Source organism: Lissotriton helveticus, chromosome 3_1 (genome assembly GCF_964261635.1).
Source record: "Lissotriton helveticus chromosome 3_1, aLisHel1.1, whole genome shotgun sequence".
Taxonomy (NCBI): domain Eukaryota; kingdom Metazoa; phylum Chordata; class Amphibia; order Caudata; family Salamandridae; genus Lissotriton; species Lissotriton helveticus.
Genome location: NC_136061.1, coordinates 2064052603 through 2064072397, shown reverse-complemented (window position 1 = coordinate 2064072397; position 19795 = coordinate 2064052603). Strand labels below are relative to the sequence as shown.

General features: G+C 41.7%; 1 long non-coding RNA gene and 1 pseudogene across 1 annotated transcript in view; both read right to left on the bottom strand.

Annotated features, from left to right (window-relative positions):
* LOC144825259 (uncharacterized) overlaps nucleotides 1-19795 on the bottom strand; it is a 298854-nt gene that overhangs the window by 223460 nt on the left and 55599 nt on the right. The window lies entirely within an intron of this gene.
* On the bottom strand, nucleotides 8554-8833 carry LOC144825258 (large ribosomal subunit protein eL43 pseudogene; annotated as a pseudogene).

Below are 19795 nucleotides of genomic sequence, written 5' to 3'. Positions count from 1 at the left end.
TGGTATTAGGGAATTTCCGCCACCCCTTCTCGTTGCTACCCATTCTGGATAAAGTAGTGAGAAACATGTCAATAGTATACTATCACAGTTTTTGGAGGAGAACATCACCTTGGATCAGACTCAGATGGGTTTACATCTGGAACATAGTACGGAGTCTGCCCTCCTCATGGTCACCGATAAGCTTAAACTGATACTTGACATGGGGGGATCCGCCGCAATTCTGTTCCTTGACTTAAGCCCGGCTTTTGGTACCATGGATCACTGTACCCTAATATACAGATTAAGGGAGATCAGTATCCAGGGCAAAGCTATGTAATGTTTTCCTTTTTTCTTAAATGATAGATCCTTCCAGTTTATGGAATCCACCAACCTCTCAGACACGTTCTCAACCCCATGTGGAGTTCCTCAGGACTCGGCGCTCAGCCCTACTCTGTTTAATATTTATATGAGTCCATTAGCAGAAATTGTGAAGGAGTTTGGGCTTTCAATTGGATCTTATGCTGACAACACACAACTGGTAGTCTCAGTATCTGAGGAGATGACCTCCAATCATCTTCATTTGGTACCATGCATGGAAAAGATTGCGAGCTGGATGGCCAGTTGCAGCCTAAAACTGAATGGTGATAAATGAGAGCTAATGTTCCTGGGCAATTGCCGGGGCCATGGGCTAGGATTAGTTGGCCAGAAGACGGGGCACACCCCCTGTTCTGAAGCCCTCCATAAAGAACCTGGGGATGTGGTTAGACCACAACTTACTCATGGAAACAGAAGCTAAAAAACTTTCAGCTACCTGCTTTGGTATACTTTATATGATCCTTAAAATCATAGACCTCATCCCGGAACAGGCATGGAAAACGGTGATCCAGGCCCTAGTGGTTTCATACCTGGACTACGGTAACTCCCTGTATCCGGAGGTCTCAAAATACGTGGTAGACAGGCTGCATGTTGCCCAAAATGCTGCGGCCAGGATACACCTGAGGATACTAATACAGGAGTCATTGAGAGCTTCTTTGAAAAAGCTGCACTGGCTGCCTGTTCAATCTAGGATACAATACAAAGCTCTCTGCTTAGCTCATAAAGCCACGAATAGCAGGAGTCCAATTCTGCTCAAGACACTTGTTTCCCCTTATGACCCCAATAGGCCCCTCAGGTCTTCGTCTGACTTCCTCAGGAATACTCTAAGGATAAAGAGATCAAGATGGGGTGGGAGATCCTTCTCATACCTGGTCCCAAAGCTCTGGAACTCAACGACCATGGAATTGAGACTGTTGAAAGACAAATGTAGTTTAGGAAAAAAAATCAAGACTAGGTTGTTCCCATAATTTCTCTTCCTTATTACCTTGCCTCTTCTCTTCAGTGCTGGGAAGCCCTTGGGCAGCCAAGTCACTTTATTAATCCCTAAAACATTAACATAAGCACTCCAAACTGTGCAACAGTAGGAAAAGTGTTGGATTGCGGACAGGTAGCATTTACTATCCCCTCTCCAGTCAGTGCAACAATAGGGAAAGTGGTGGATTGCAAAGGGGTAGAATTTATTACTCCCACTCCAGTCAGTGCAACAGTACGGCAAGTATTGGATTGCGGAGGGAAAAAAATGTACTATTCCCACTCCACTCAGTGCACAATTAGGCAAAGTGTTGGATTGCAGAGGGTTACATTTACTGCTCCCACTGCACTCTAGGCAACAGTAGAAACAGACTAATTCACTTCAAGAAAATAACATATTTGCAAAACTATAGTAAATGACAAAAATATTAATATTTAAATTTAAAAATTATATATATATATATTGCAAAATAAATAAATTACATTATTTTAAATCTTTAAAACGTATCATAAATTAATACAAATATTATTATCATTAAAATAATAAACTATGGGGCTGAATATAAGGGTGGTGAAACCGCCATCGACAGCCAGTCAGTGGTGGGTTCACCACCACCGTATGTAGGTTTTACACCCATGACGTTACAATGGAGGGCGTGTGTTTGGAGGTCAGGAAGACTAACCTCCATGGTTCCGATGTGCTCAAGGACCCCGTCAGACCATCGATGGGGAATCATATCTCTAGAATGGTGGCGGTGCATGCCAGGCATGGCCGTAGGGATTATGATGTCCCTATCGGCCTGCCTTTTTCATGGTGGGTAACCTACCACGAAAAGGGCAAGCGGAAAGGGACTTTGGGGGCCTGTAGTGGGCCCCCCTTCACCTCTGATTAGGGCACTGGGGGGCACCTACGATGCCCCCCACATATCCCCGCGCCATGTGGCAGGCCCCGGATAGGGCCTGCCACATAGTGCAGAGATATGTTACATGTCCAGTTTTTGAATTCCGGCAGGTGCAGCAGCCAGCAGCACCCACCTTAATGTAAAATATAGGTATTGCAACTGCTGTGGTGGCAGCCACATTGTAATTACCCCTGTGGGACCGCCACCTTGTAGGCGGACGGACTGAAGTCTGTCTGCCAGAGTCATCAGCCCCTATATTCTCAAAATTACACCAAGTTTTAAAAACAATATTATTTACAGTAAAAAGCAGAAAACAATTAACACATACAATAACAATAAATAAATAACATAAATTAAAACTATTTTTACATTTGTTATTACTTAAATAACTGTCTATACTATACTTCTACAAACTACAAAACCCACATCTAATTTCTGTTCTTTAAATTATAATATTTACGCATTTTACATAATTACGTTTCAATTATAAGATTATTAATAATTAACAAATAGTAAAATAATTACAATCAATTACCCTCTCAACATTTATCCATAAAAAGTTAAAAGCCCACACCTAATTATACATTTTAAAAAACGTCATTATATGATATGATTTCAAATAAACAATTCATAATAATAATTAACTAACAATAAATTAATTATATTGTATTAATTGCCCACAGTTTGCCCTTGCAAATAAAAGGCACATCTAATATATAACTTAAACAATATCATTATTACATTATTTGCATGATTAATGAACAATTACCTAATTATTATAACCCTTCCGCATACTAAAGTCACAACGCATCCCCCCCAAAATTATGCATTACACAATTTACATAATTATCACTTGAATAATTAATTATATAATACATATATTTTAAATATTTATAATTAATTTACTTCCCACCGTTTACCCATAAAAAACTCACCTAAAACTTAACTTAAAAGAATATTAATTATACAATTCACTTAAATAATTATTAACAGGCGCTTTCCTCTTAGAGACAGATACAAAGCTCTTCCCTGCCAGTGAAAAGACGATACTCACGAGATACAATCAAGTAACAGGATTATTTATTTTTATAAATAAGTACAGTATCTCCAGGATGGAGCTACTAGCCTGCACAACAACGGTCTTCTCACCTCTTCTTTCACAAACGTTCCCCACGTTCCAACAAGCCCTCTGCATTCTAATGAAGTCTCCAGACATCATTATGTTGTGTATCTGGAGAACCCAGATACAGCAATAGTTCAAAAGTGCTCCCTTAGCTATACATGTAATCTACTTTCTTTGGTTCTTTGTATGTATGTATGTATGTATGGCATATTTATATAGCGCTAAAACTGTCACCCATAGGGTATCCTGGCGCTTGACTTGATCAGCCATACGTAACTTTATGCTGCCTTATAACTTTACACCAACCTGGGAAAAAGGTATGTTTTCAGACCTTTTTTGAAAGAGGAAAGGTCCTCTGTACTTCTCAAGGGCAAAGGTAAAGCATTCCATAACTTGGCTGCAATGAACCTAAAGTTGCGCCCGCCCATCCGCATCCTGAGGATTTTAGGAATTACCACCAAGCATGCAGAGGAGGAGCGAAGAGAACTAGTGGGGACATACCAGGAGAACATCCTCTGCAAGGAGGAGGGTCCCTGGCCATGAAGGGCCCTGAAAACAAGACATAGTGCTTTAAAATCAATGCGCCGGGAAATAGGCAGCCAGTGGAGGTCCATGAGCGCCAAAGAAGAGGAGTCAAGACGTCGTCTGGAAAGAGCCATCTTAGCCGCCATGTTCTGCACTCGCTGCAGTTTACCGACTAAGGCAGCAGGCTCGCCCAGAAGTAGCGTGTTGCAGGACATAACCCGTAAGGAGGAGTATTTCTAAGTATGTTATGAAGGAGAACAATGCAAATCTGGATATAACACAACTGGGTTTAGAAATGATGCAAAGACTAACAGCTGCTGATCAGATGGTTCAATTCCTGTTGAACTAATAATTTTCAAAACAAAAGTGACATCCAAATGCTTATCATGTAGGCAACTCTAATAACCCTACCAAACTTTCAACACAAATGAAGTAGCTTCTAAATCCACCACCCAGAAGTACTTTGCAGCCTTTTTTTCAAAGGTGGAAGCACCATGCAAATGCTACAGTACAATAGAGAGTGTCAGCCAAGGTGAGGGAAGTTGGAGAATGGAGGTGTGAGTTATGATCCTGGGAACGATAAGTGATGACGATCTTGGCTAGGCTACGAATCAAGTAGTTAATGGCCCTTCCATAACTCATGGTCAAGAAGCAGTGTTTTTGGTGTTACAGTGAACCAATCATGAAGGACAAATAGAATAATATTTGGGTGTCACCACTGAAGAGATAATAGAAAAGAGAAAGAGAAAGGAACCATTTAGGTCCCACCAAGCATGTTACGTGTTTACTCTCCGCCAATGGTGTCATGGAGGATCTTAATCCAACAACACCGTGGCGGAGAGGGCCCCCTGTGCCTCCTCCTTATGTGGGTACACACAGGGGGCGCAACATGTGCCCCTCTGTGTGCATGCAGACCAGCTTCTGTTTTTGGAATTCCCATTGCTGTGCTCATTTTCTGAGGCACCACTTTGGGAACGTGAAAAATCAGCCCACCAGACAGGAGGGAACTCCTAATCTGGCAGGCGGTATGACCATGGCTTTGGCAGTGCAGTGGCAGGAAGGACCCAGCATCGCACCACAAAAGTTGTAATCAGGCCCTAAGTGTTACATCTTTGCACCTCAATATAGATAACATCTAATGTAATCTCTTGTCATGCTGTATTTGATTCTCAACATAAACCATCACGTCATCCTGGAAAGCTTCATTACCACCCATGCCCTTGAATAAACTATCCACTGTTCTCTGAAAAACAGCAAACCCTGAGGCCAACCGAAAGGGCATGCATTTGAAATAATACCTCTGGAGTGATAAATGCTATATAGCGTCTGGGCTCTGGGTACAAATTAATTTGATGATACACAGATGTCATAACCAATAGACTAAACACTTTACCACCCTTGAGCATGGACAACATCTCCGTGATGTTCGGTAAAGGGTACTGATCCACCATATCTGATCATTCAGATCACGCAAGTCAACATACATTCGAATTGAACCATTGGACTTACAGACCATATCCATAGGTGCTTTCCAGTCCGAAAATTCAATGGGTTCTATCACATCAGTTTTGCATACCATGTAAAGCTCTCTTGTTAATTCCTCTCGCAAGGCTAGTGGCACTCTAAGGACCTTATAAACCACTGGTTGAGCCCCATCATTAACTCTTATTTTGTGCATGCACACCTTAAACAGGTCACACACTTCCTTAAGTACCACGGGATATGATTTATCCCATACATTTTCCTTTACTGTTAGAACCTGCACATAGTCCTTCCTAAATATGACTTAATGTGGATTGTTATGGTCCAAAATAAATCCCAGATTACCTTGGTCATACCATCCTAAAAAACATGTATTATCCCTTGTCATATACACAATCCTGTTTGACTTGTCACTGAAACCTAATTTTGCCTTGAACTCACCCAACACCTCAATAGGTGTACCTCCATATTCCACCAGAATGGAAATGAAATGAAATGAAAAATTGCATTTGTATAGCGCATAACTGCCCTGAGGCCTCGCAGCGCGAATGGTAGAACTCATTAAATGAATTCCTTGTTTGCAGAATAGTTTCTTCCATTTCCTTTTACCTATTAGTGTAATTGGTAATCCCAAGTGTGCCATCACTTTGATCTCTACCCCATTCATGTGCAAAAAGCAAAAAGGTATTTTTGTTCCTGGCTATGTTACAAAATATACATCCACCTTGTGCTACTTTAAGAGCATCTCCGTATGGTGAATACTTCATCCTCCTCACTAGATGACGCCTCCCACTCATAGATCTTATTAAATTCAAATTATGTACCTTGCCTGAAGACGTTCTGCCAGACGACATACACACCCCTGAAAATGTCCTTTTTCATACATTTGGCACACAATTTATCTATTGCCGTTCAAACTTTTGCATTACCATCGGGAAATGTACTCCAACACCTATACAATTCTAAACGATTGAATGTCATTTTCTTGTCAACCTTTTCACTTATGTTTGATTTCTCCAGTTTATCGTTCTTTTTGCTTTTTTTTTAATTTACTCTTGACACTCAACACACCCAGTGGTTGTGTCTGTAAATTATCATCAGATACAGACATCTTTTACATATATGACATTGTACACTCTATCCTAGTCACTGTTTCTATTGCTTTCTGTAATGTTAAACTAGGCTTAGACAATAAAACTTCCTGCACTTTTTTGTTGTTTGTCTTTTCTACTAACTTGTCTCTAATCATTTCCTCCTCAAATGATTTGCAGTCACAAGATGCAGCTAGGACCCTTAAAGCAGCAACATAACGTAATGCCAATTCCCCCACAACCTGTACCCTCTTGTAGAACTTATGTCTTTCCAAAGTGACATTCTTACATGCTTTGAATCGCACTTCCAATGACTTGACGGCTGAAGAATATTCATCCTCTATTCCATTTCCCTCACTATCCACCATAAAAACCACTTCTTTGGGAATTTGCTTTAGAATTTTGCACCCTTCCTTGTCCAAACAGCGCTTTAATATAGCATACTTCTTTGCATGTGTAAATGAGTCACCTTCGAGAGCATCCAGATAAGCTTCAAAGCCCTCCTTCCACAGCTCTCAATCCATTTCAGATGAAGTGGGGTTTGATAAAAAAGCGGGAGGTGGCGCAATTGCTTGCTGCATCGTGGAAGTGAAAGAAAATTAAACAATACCAATGTGTTTAATACAAGGTGTGTGTACCACCGCTTGAAACACACCATTCCTCATTAACTGAACCCTGAAATGTCTTAGAAGTATTAAGTTATTGAATTTAAAAAATGAAGGAGGTGTACCTATCACCAATGTATAAAGCGATACAATTCATACATGAACATATGCATTTAAGTTACTCCAAAGTAGTGAGGGCGTCACAGAATTGTGTGCAATTTAATGCTGTTGTAACTACTTTCATATTCATAAGTGCCAGGTGTGTGCGCCACCGTCAACAATTCACTGAATAAATACTTGGTGTGTGCATCACTGCTAAAGGCACACAAACAAAGTCCTTTGTTGTACAATAATATGTAATGGTGTGCGCTTCACACTAGACGCACACTATAATTGGCCACTGTATGTGTAATCAATATGAAGATGTTGTGCGGATCACCGCTGCATCTACGTAAGCAAAATATATGCCATATGCATTCGCAAATGAAACAGCCCAATTTAAGATGGGCGCCATGCAGTGTGAGGTATCATACGCGGGCCAGACAATGTAATTCCAACGTTGGGTTTGCCTGACGCCACACAGCAGTCACGGCTCGCAGGGCCCCCAACCACGTACTATGAAACCAGCAGCGATGCAACGTAACACCAACAACAAATTCAACTGAGGCCGTGTCTGGGGACTCGCACAGCTGAAATGGCCACCACTGGTTTGTGCAATCAAAACCACAAAACCACAGAGTACCTTTCAAGCGGCCAGAAGTTCACGCTCCGACACTATGCAGGCACCCCTTGGACAACCTGGAATTCACCTAGCATGCAGGGATCTCCAGCGCTTGGAAATTGTCACAGAACAGCTCCTCAACAACAGGGTCCAGGATCACACATGGGATGTCCTGCTGTTACTCTCACTCATCGCCAATATTAGCAAGCTGTACTTCAGGTAAATTGAATAAAGTTTATTCCTTAACTGCAGGACACTGACACGGCATGACTGCTGCTCCACCTCCGCAGCACCCAAACGTAATCCCCATACCTTCCCTTCTATAACATTTGCATTCCAGAGCACTCCCATGGGGACTTCATGGCATATAACTTACCTTGCATACTTACACTTTTACTACTTAATTCCCAATTAGCAGCAGCAACTAATAATCCCCATCTCCGCCCTTAAGCACACAAGGTCCATCTGCTTTTGTTCTCTTCTGGTCTTTCAGTGTAGATGCCATTGACTTGTATCTCGAGGTAAAACAGTCTCATAACATACACCAAATTAAAGGTGTAGTAGGGAGCAATGAAACAAATTAAGAGGTTAGAAAGAAATAGAAGCGAGTGAGGGAGGGTGAAATGGTGAAGGGAGACAGAAGTAGAGTGAGAGAGAGAGGGGAAAAGATGGTAATACAAACAATGAGTGGTGGATCTAGAGAGATAAAAAATTAGAGGGAATGGAAATGGTGGAAAGTAGTTGAGAAATGAACACAAGCAGAAGGTAGTGCAACTTTCTACTTGTCTTTCAATTCCTTAAGTCTTCTGATGGCAGATTTCAGTGTCACTGTAGATGTGGTGTTGTAGGTCCAGGCACCCCCAGCAACAATATTCATACAAGAGCCACAATGCCAGATTCCCGCAGTTTTTTTCTTCAACTTAGTCTTGCCACAGAAGGAACACGTGTATTTTAGCATGTTGATTGATTTCAAATTTCTTCACCTTTTTTCTGAGTGAGGAACCATAACAGGTACCATTTTTACCCACAATCCCGACCTTCTTGGTGTGCTTGGCCATTTTGCTACAGGAATCAAGTGAAAAGAAAGTTGTTGCGCTACATTCTGATTTGACTTTTGTTTTTTTTACCCTCTTTTTTTTTGTTGTTTTGTTATTTTGCTTTAATTCATGTCATTATATTGTATTATGTTGTCTACTTTAGAGATATTAACAAATGCTTTGTTTCTTAGAGATATTAACAAATGCTTTGTTTCTAATCAGAAACAGCACGTTCCTTTCAATTTCCAATGATATTTACTACCATCCAAGGTGGTGAAATACTAGTGCTCAAGTTCTTCAGTTGTTTAAGTCACGATTTGAGACACAACTCAGCTAAAAACTGTGGCAGAGGCTTGGCCTAAATCATCCCTTTCTGTCCTCACTTCATGTGATATGGTACAAGACGTGAGAGGTGGACAAAAAACACACACTGCAGTAGTAGTTCCTGGCATTTAAAGGAACTACTTTGTGTGTGGATGAGCTCCTTGGGAAAGGGCAGTACGCTATCACTTACAGTGAAGTTATCAAATGGCTGAAGTAGGCTGACCCAATGCAGGGCCGGACTGGGAACCCAAAGCAGCCATGGCTATTTTGCAGGACCAGTCCAGGGGGCCTGGGGGTGTCTGCATGTGTGAAGCACTGCTGCTTTTATTACTGGGGGCCGATATTGCAGCACCACTGCGAAACCAGACCACAGTAACAGAAAATGCCCCCCACTTTCCCGGGAAAATACCAAATGCCCGCTACGGCCAGTCCGGACCTGCCCAATGTCCCAAGCTGTATGCTGCAGTGGGCAGAAGAACAATGAGGATAACACAATAACAGACCAACAGATGAGGAGACTTGTCTGAAAGTACATATGCATGAGAATATTATATATATACTTAACAAAAAAAAAACATATTGGCTAACCTCAGACTACAAATATATCAAATTTATATATAAAAAAAAGAGTTTAGCGTGACCCTCTGATGAAGATTAGTAGAGGAGCAATTCACATTCTGCATTTTGAATAACGTTCTTTTAGCATGAACATTACATTTAAGAGATTTTAGTCAAGCTAATATTACATGTACTTGCATGCATGGTGGGAGGTTAGGGCCAGAATACTTTCCTAAAACTTAATGTGGATTTATATTGAGTGAATTTCTAGGTGGGGTCAGGAACATTTTCTACTTATTTCACCAATTTGTGCAGCACTGCAAGAACATGGGTACTAACTCTTTTGCAAACCAATTTGAGAAGCCTCTACAATAAATGTTCAGCCGCAATTCTAGAAAATAATTCATCCCTGACATTTTCTAATGCTTTTGCCTATTATGCAGGATTAGCCGACAAGAAGTGGACAAAACGAGATTACTTTTTGGAGCCTCAATCAAGTGAAAGTGAATAATCAAGTTTCAATTGCCCATCTATTGAGAAAAATACTTCAAATCTTTTGTACCTGAATCTGAATCAGTGTGGCTTGCTCTTATCCCACTGGATCGACTAAACCGTGTTTTCTGTGAATTATTTGGGTTTTTGTCTGTTTGAATTGCTAAGGCCAGCTTACAATACTTTTTAGGACAAACCTACTAGACAGTGCATGCACTGTCTGTTGGGGCATATTGTGGCCTACGATCGTGGAGGGGTTTGAAACCTGCCCCTTGTCTACCATTGGCTGGCTTGTCTTACCACTCTGATTTTTCCGATTCTTAATCATGTCCCAGGTTGTTAATCTCATGTTTTCCCTCACTTTGAGCATTACCTCTGTACTTGCCTGGAATCGCTGCGTCCACTGCTTGCTTTCAAGCACTATATTTTTCTTTTTTGTGAAGAGCGTATATAATTTCGAGTCATCTCCCACGTGTACCGCTCTCCCCCTGTATGCCTTACTGCTCTCTGTTGTCCGATTACTTCTCCTAACCCACCACCCTCTTGCACTGGCTTGTGAGTTCCTTCTCATTGCTTCCTCCAACCATGCCTTCTGTGTTGCTTTCTCCCAACGCTTGTACTGTTTTCACACCCATCCTCCCCCGTTGCTTGGAATTCCTTCTAGACCTGGTTGCATCGGTGTTGCTTCGCAAATGCCCTCCACTGTACTACTTCACCATTCCCCCCATGCCCCTTTAGCTTAAGCGTGCCCCTACTTTTGGGCAATTTTTTTAGTTACTGATCCAACATGGATCGGTAACTAAAAAGAAAGAAACCCTTCTGCATTTTGTAGGCACAGTTCATATATGGTGCATATGTCTACAAAATGACACAGTTTGCCTCATCAAAGACATCTGCTTTTCAACCCTAGCAATGCTCAACAGCATCACAAATGTTGTGACGTGTGGCTAAAAACTAATTGGCAGAGCCAATCGGTCACAAAGATAAGCCCCATTAGCTCTGCCAATGCTTGTTTTGTACCGTGGTGTATTTTAATAGAATGAAGGTGAAGTGCTGTTATCTCTTTATAGCTTTACAAAATACTGTCTTTAAAACTACCATTGGCAAAGTCAATAGTTTTAGCTTTAATGTTGTAGTGCATTCAAAATTACACTGACTATTTATGCTTTATCTCTGTGCTACATAACTCTTTCTGAGCCGATTATGCAAGTAATATTGTATTAAAGTAAGTCCAACTAACTTTGCTAATGCTTGCTCCACTTTCCCTTCCTCCAACATGTCTTATAACAAAAGATGCAACCTCTCTCTCTCTCTCTCTCTCTCTCTTTCTCTCTCTCTCGCTCCCCCCTCCCGCCCCCCTGTCTGGTTTTGGGTGTTTTGCCTTTAAGCACTAACTAGAAACAAGAGTAGCTTGCCCTTTCTGGTGGTAATTCTGGAGTCCAAGTGGGGAAGAATGCTCTGAAGGAAAAAGAGCAAGGGCTGTCGGCCTTTTCATCTCACCTGGCACGAGTAATGAAAACGACCTAAATAAAGCAGGACAGGGATACATGGTCAAAATCCACCTGGGAAAATAAGGGCAACTCCTCATTTGCTTCCAGAAGGGATAGTGGGAACAGGGAGAAACTTTCTGGTTGCTGGCCTAAAGCTTTTATTGACTATGGAAAGGCAACCCCTGAACTCTCTCTAAGCAAAAAAGCAGCCAACAAAACAGCAGATGGCCTCAGCTGCAAAGACTCAATTTTAACTCCCAAGGAAACTTTAGGTAACCAACATTTGCTGGCTGTTTCAGATGCTGTATTTTCAACAACTTTTAACTAGCCTCATCTGTGGCAAGGTCTCGAAATTATTGAATAAAATTCATGAATGTGCCTTTCTATAGAGATTGCTAGTGAAAGCCAAAAGATAATTTCTTTTTGAAGGGAGACCCTAGTGTATTCCAGCAGGGCAAGCCGAACAACCAACAAAACCCTGGCATTGTGAGGGTGTGCACCTGAGTTGTAGTTTCAAGCTGCATAAAATAGGGCTTTATTGCGACAGAAAGTTTCAAGCCAATGGTTTCAAATCTTTTGCCTTCTGCCCTTGCTAAATATTTACTGGAAACGAGTGGCCCCCAAGCCTTTTTCTCGCCGACATCATTATGAACTCCTCAATTTTTACATTTTACACAGCATCGCTTTCTTCCTCTACATCATCCTTACATGCTCTCCTGCTGCACGTACTTCCTTACATCTCACACACTTCCACCTCCCCATACACAACAGAACACACCCAATCAACAGTGAACATTTTGGCCCTGTCAATACTACAGCAGCCTTGTACCTCTTTCACACACTTTCACATATAATCACAATTACAATTGGCACATGTACTTAGTAGAGGCCAACGATTGGCTGCTCAAGTAGTCTGAAGCTGAACACCTTCATGACCCTCTGCGAGAAACTAATACTGCCTTCAGCTTCAAATCAAAACCTCTCAGTTATTTCCTGTTTAAGACAGACACCTACACACTGAACTCACAAAGACACCTATAAGTGACCCAGGGCATAGCACACACAATGCAAAATTAATATGCATCATGAAAAAACAACATGCTGGGAAAAAAACAAATACTCTTAAGGAAGTAAATTAAGTAAAACATGAGAATATAAACATGTGCAATGTCTGTGACACAAATGAACTCTTTTAATTTAAATATTACTGCTGTCTTTTGGTCCCGGTTTCCTCAGACAGCTATGGCTAGTGCTAGGCACTCATAGAGACCAAGTCCCAGAGTTGAAGAACATCTGCTCTGAGCCCAAAAGTCTGAACGCCCAGTTAAAATTGATTAAACCCAAATTTGTACAGCTCTCTCTTGGGCCAAGCTAGGAAAATGCTAATTTCATCTGATTGGGCAGAAATTGGCTCTTGTACTGGCAGAAAGGGGGCAAGATGTATATGGAAGTCATGGTCAAAAGGAGGCAAAACGTAAACGGAATTCAAGCTGGCAGGCCAATTGCACATAGAAATGTGCTACAGTGAACTTGTAAATGTATCCAGCATACTGGTAAGTGTATCGCCCCTTGGAAATCCTTTAAGAAAAAAACAAATACATTTACCTTTTTAAATAAAAAGTACATTAGCCCAGTGAGAAAAATGTTGTGAGGTTGAATGTCTGAAATATTTAGTAAGGCTATTTGGAACAATATCAAGTATGCAAAAGAATGCAAAATGATCAAAAGCCTTAGAACGCAGTTTATAATTAACGGTGAGCGGAGAACTCTGCTCCTCCGGTGGAGCTATGGAGTTTGGCCCACTCCGCGCTCTACTTGGAGCTCAGAGTTTTGGGAAAACTCAGCCAACCACCATGTGGCGGAGTTTTTTCTCAAACGAGACTCACCAACGGTAAGTTGGCAAGCGTGACTGAGAAAATCAGGCACTAGAGCACCTCCCAGTGAGATTTCTCTATGCGGTGAGTCGTGCAGGTCGATATATGGTAAAATTGTCCTACACCTGATTCACATAGTATACTTATTAGTCCATAGTGAAGTGATGCAACATATGCCCAGGGCCATTAAACTGAATGCCACTAGTGAGCTTGCAGCACTTATTGTGGCATCAATTTAAGTAGCCTTTTAAAACATACCTCAGGCCTGCCATTGCAGACTGTGTGCAGTTTAGACTGCCAATTCAACCTTGCAAAATAAACCCCTTTCCAGGCCTCAATTTCTCTTTTTAATACACATATGTTACCCCTGAGGTAGATTCTAAACAGCTCACAGCTTTGCATGTGTGGGTAGTAAAAAACTCCTAACTTCATTTTTCACTACTGGGAGGACCACCTCTCCCATAGGATAACACTGAATTACCTTATTTCATTTACTAAGTGTTGCCTTTTGTTTGGGAACTGGTAGCAATGTCATGTTTGGTGTCTAAAGAATTAAAATGTAAAATCCTCTTTAATGGCAAAGTCGGATTTTGAGTTACAATTCTGAAAATGGTACTTTTAGAAACCTGGCAGGTTCCTGTCCTAACTACTTGGTGCCTGCAGCCTGTTTCCTGGGTCACATGACTATGCTTAAAATGGCAGTTGGCCTTTGTCCATTCCTCCCAGACAGTGACACAAAAGGGGACTAGGTGATGGGGGGATCAGCCATCCTGAAAGGATGGGGTGGGTGGGACAGTGCACAGCCCCACTTACATTTCATTGGACTTGTCTCAGCACACCAAGGACTTGACACTAGCCTTTTGTCACCTCACACATCCTGGGACTAGGGCAGGGAAGAAAGAAATCCCACAACTATCTGTAGGCGAAATCTCCAGAAGGTTCTTCCACTTCAAAGCTGCACCGGGTATAAAAATAGGACCCTCAGACCCATTTTTCAGTTCACTGTGGACCTGTGGGGGATACTCAAAAGGCCTGCCCTGAGGATCAGAGAACTTCCCTGCTGCTTGAGGCCTGCTTTGTGTGCTCAAACTTAAAATGGAGAAGAAGCTGGCTCTGGAGGAAAAAAGGCTGTCTAATGAGGGTAGTCTAAAGGAGCTGGGCCTAAATGCCAAGAAAGCAACAGGATCTAGAAACAATGGTGGCTACAATCCAGTGTCCTAAGAAGATGTGAGGGCCCACTTACCACAAACCCAAATGCAAGGAGATGATGGACTGAGTGCTAAAACTTTGCAGACACTCGACCCTAGTTACATATCTGGGTTGAATCAATTATCGTTCTTTAGCTCAGTTCGCCACCCCAGTTCAAAACCTGGTGCCTAGTTATATGATGTGAGGTGATATCGATAAATAGCTTTCTGCATTTTAGATAGCTCTGTGGATGCACAGGGCCCCAGAGGAGTATTCTGGAGCCAGTCTGTGGGAACACATGCCTCCAGTGGGGAGGATTACACATGCCCCCAGTGGTGGGGGTAGGCTCGGAGTCAAGCGATACTGAGACTACAGTAAAGATTTGCTAGGTACAAACACTGACAGTATTCCCAGCATGCACCCAAATATTTACTCTCATGTACTAATTTCCACATCAGCTTCCTATATCACACCCAGTTTAGCGTTGTGTTGGGCAGTTGGTATGTCTGTGGCACTTAACCCCTTCCACGCTGATGACGAGCTGGGCTCGTCATGGCGTAGCCTCCTCGCACGCTGATGACGAGCTCAGCTCGTCACGTAACATGCGCTTTAAAAAATCTCAGCGTACGAGCGGAATTCCGCCCGCACGCATGCGGTTAAAATTCAAAGAATACAAGCATGTGCAATTAGTACATAAAGCCTCCAATTAATCATTGTGCATGTGTGGCATTTCTATACTAGTTTTCAAGGAAGTTTCTGATATGTGGGTCTTTTTGAGTGACTCTAAATTACAAGCAATTAAACCCAAAAACTGCCTCAATCTGCACTGCTTTTTCTTTTAGGTCTGACTGCAGCAAAAGACCTTTCGTATTTTTTCAAATATTCATATTCAGGGTTTCAGTTGAGTATTTTTCTCTTACTATATGCTCTTTAACATTTGATGTATCATTACACATCCAAGGGAGTTCGATCATTTAAATGCATGAGGTACTACTGTACATCTGAAAAGTGAAGCCAATCATAACTTTTTTGTCACATTCAGTCATTTATTTCCTGAATGCATTTGAAACAACAGTATTTTTATCACTGGAGAGAGCATTTTTAAAATATATTTGACATGTCTCTAGTACAAAGGTGACACTGTTCATTATTCCTAAAAAGAGACACTTTAGACATGTGACCCAATGTTGTTGTCATTGGACAAAAAAACTACAGTTGTGCTTTTCTGTGATGCATGCAGACAAGGACAGTATCCATTGTCAGCTGATAATAGCGTTCAGCTTCCCACCTTAAGATGTTCAGCTTTGTGAGGCCTACAGGAAGATGGCTGTCACAGCCATTGTGTATCCCAGACAATGACAACCGAACCATTCTCCTCCCAAGATAACCACCTATGTAGCATTGATCAAATGATCTTTTGCCTATAGGGATTCTATTGCGTCTTTCTGAAGCACTGTCTTTTTTAATTATATGTTGGGAGACTGGTGCTGGGAACCCTAGGTATTACATCTTACTCAAGTGGTGTTGCTGCAGAGGCTTGTGTTAAGGCGCATATCACCGCTACTTGTGTGCTTTGTGTGAGTTGAAAGCCATACCAAGAAAGGAGAAGTACTACATGAACTTCTCTCCGGTGAGAGCTCAAGGGCTTCCCTCTGCCTGGACCAACCCCTGACTCTAATTATCCCCAATACATGTTAATCCACCCTGTCAAATCAAAAGCTCTGAAAGGATGAGTCTTTATTTCCAAAAGACTACCGTATGAGATCGCCTCTTTTATTTAAACCCCTTACTATATAATGAGTGCCCCATATGACCACATCATGAAACTAGCCTTTAATGTGGTGTGATGCCCCCAAGAATTTACTATGTTCTTTCTGCTTCCCCAGATCTCTATATTGTCTCCACCTTCTCCTGATAGCAAACACACATCTTTGATCCCAGTATCGGTGTACTGTCTACTTTCTTTTAGAGTCACTTACCGGCTTCCGTAAGAGCTCTGTTCATGCTCTTCTTAGGACACCTTTCCTTTCATACTTACTGGTTCCTGTAAAGAGACGCACCACACCCTTCTTGCTCATCTTGAGATTCTTCTCAGGCTCCTTTTTGTCTTCCCTGCTGAGGAGTTCTCTAATATGCTCGCTAGGGGAAGCATTTTGACTGTATTGGAATAAGGGCCTCCATTATGCTTTCTTACCACTACTGGTCATGCCTTGTGTACTGCAGGATGATCAGGAAGGTCATATTGATTTCCCTGGACTGGGCTAGCACCCAGAGGTTCTGACCCTGAGCAGGTTGTTGGAATGAAAAGTCCTCTATATGGTAATAGACATGCACACCTACCCTGAGTGCCCAACTGTGATGATGTCTGGATCACTAATGCTGATTTGTGTTGTCATAGGTAAACACAGATTGTGTGTGTACAATGACATAGGCCTGGATTGCAGTCTTGTTGAACCAGGAGGGGCACCCTCATAGTGAAGAAAGGCTGTTGCCTTCACCAGGAGTTAAGCAGCACAATCTTCGTGGTGACTGTATATTTATCAATAGGAGTGAACAAGTCCCTTTGAACTGGTTTCACTGGAGTGCTTACTCACTTTTTAAAGTTCCACTGCTGTGTGTTTAACTCACCCATGGCATACATCAGGTTGATGTTAAGTGCTGTGCAGCACAGAAATGGAGAATATGTGCTTCGGAAGGGTGCAATACTGGTATAATGCAGTATTGGGTAGTGCGTGCATGCATTTGCTAGATGTTCTAGTGCCTATGAGTGGGACGGTACCTGAAGGTTGTAGTGCTGTACAGGGCATGTATGATAAATGCATATGCTGGATGTATGTGTGCCTGAGTGGTACAATACATAAAGAATAACGATTTGGTCAATGCACTCCTGTTAGATACAAGTGTGACATGCATTTGTGTCTTTGATTGGTTTACCACATATAGGAAACAGGTTTAACATGCCTGCTTCTTTGTGCAACTCTCTGATACCCGGACAGGTCATGTTTGCAGTATACAAGACTTCTCAAATAAATAATGAAATACTTTTCATTAGAGGTAGGGAATCAGATGAGGCGCACTCCCATGATAGCCATTTTACTTTCAAAGATTGGGTTCACCCATGAGAAGTATTGCACAGGTTCAGGGACAGCCAGAAACTGCTAAAAGTATTGTGTGGTTTTCCTGGATGACTTCATTAAGGCACATACAGGTTGGGTGAGACGCAGCAAAGTGAGTGACTTTAATGGGCTATAGAATCTAATTTAGTGGAAGAACATGCTTACAGGCACATGCATCAAGGTAGGATTTTGCGAATCCTTAATTGCGATTATTAAGGAATCGCAATTTAGGACTTACAAAAGCCTATGCATGTAGGAATCACTGTACCAAACTCAGATGATCAGTTATCCTCAAGGAGTGAAGTACTGTCCTCCCATATTTTGCACAATGAAATGCTGAAGGAAAGGAGAGATCAAGGATTACTGGAATGGGAGGAGTACCGTAGTTTATCAAGCAAGCATGCAAAAACTCTGGTACTATATCTTCTACCCAAACTACATACAAATCCTTGCACCTGTCGAGGAAGACCGATTGTCTCTTCCATAGGCTCACAGTTGTATATGACATTCAAGTATATAGACTTCTTCTAAGACCTTTTGTTGTTAGTCTACCTGCTTACTTGCGTGACACAATGCATTTTTTTAAAATAATTGATGGCTTATTGTGGAAAAGTGATTTTTTACTTGTAACACTAGATGTGACAGGTTTATATACATCTATAAAACTTGAATCAGGGATTCAAGCAGAATGCCATTTTTTAAGAGCAAGATCAGCCTTACTACTTTTACATACTGAAATGTTGCTTGACATGATCAAGTACTGTCTGACCAATAACTACTTTTATTTTGATGATAAGCTCTACAGACAAACACGGGGCATGGCAATGGGCACCTGCTTCGCCCCCAGCAATGCAAATTCATTCATGGGCTGGTCGGAGGAGCAGGTGTCCAACCAATGTGAAATGTATGGGGATCAAATAGTACTTTGGACCTGATTTATTGACAATATCTTTCTCATTTAGAGAGGTGATGAATCCAGTGCCACAGAATTTGTAAAATCATTGAATACTAATACTTTGAATATACAGTTGACATCACACATGAGTCAGAACAAGATCATGTTCCTTGATGTGGAAGTTGCTGTGGAGGGTAATTATTTGGTTACAAAACTGCATAGGAAAGAAACAGCGGGCAATAGCCTATTATATGCTACTAGTGCCCACCCATACAGCTTAAATCAAAGTATACCCTATGGGGAATTAATTAGAGCCAAAAGAAACTGCAGCACGGAAAAATAATTTCTGACAGAAAAATCATTATTGTGTCCAAGAGTTAAGGCCAGAGGGTATACCAACAAAGTGATTCAAACTGAAGTAGATAACATCAACAAATTGCAGAGAACAGCCTTGCTTAATCCCAAAGCAAGGGATGAGAGTCAAGATGAAAATCAGATCATACAAAGTCAGAAAAATATTACAACGTATGTTAGAACTGGGGGTCTCTAGTTGGCAGAGGTAGGTACCACTGTCCAAACATGGACCCTTGCTTCTAGTCAGGGTAAGGAGGAAACCTCTGAGATAACCCCTGCTCACCCCCTTGGTAGCTTGGCACGAGCAGTCAAGGCTTATCAAAGGCAATGTGTAAAGTATTTGTACCAAAACTCACAGTAACACAGTGAAAACACCACAAACTGACTCCACAACAGTTTAGAAAAATAAAGGTATTTAATCTAAACTACACAAGACCAAAACGACAAAAATCCAACATACACAGTTCAAGAATATGGTTGCAAAAGAGTTCTTAATGTTCTTAAGGTTAGCTATAAAATTATCCACAGTTGCGTCACGTTTTAGCCACAGTACCTTTGTTAGCGATAAAAGGTTCCAAGCACAGAAGCTATAGTGGTAAAAAACAAGTGATGCGTTGCTCCTGAGACCCTGGGGAGGCGTTAGCGACAGCCCTGCTGCAGCAGCGAGCGTGTTGCGCCGAATCCGGTCTGTA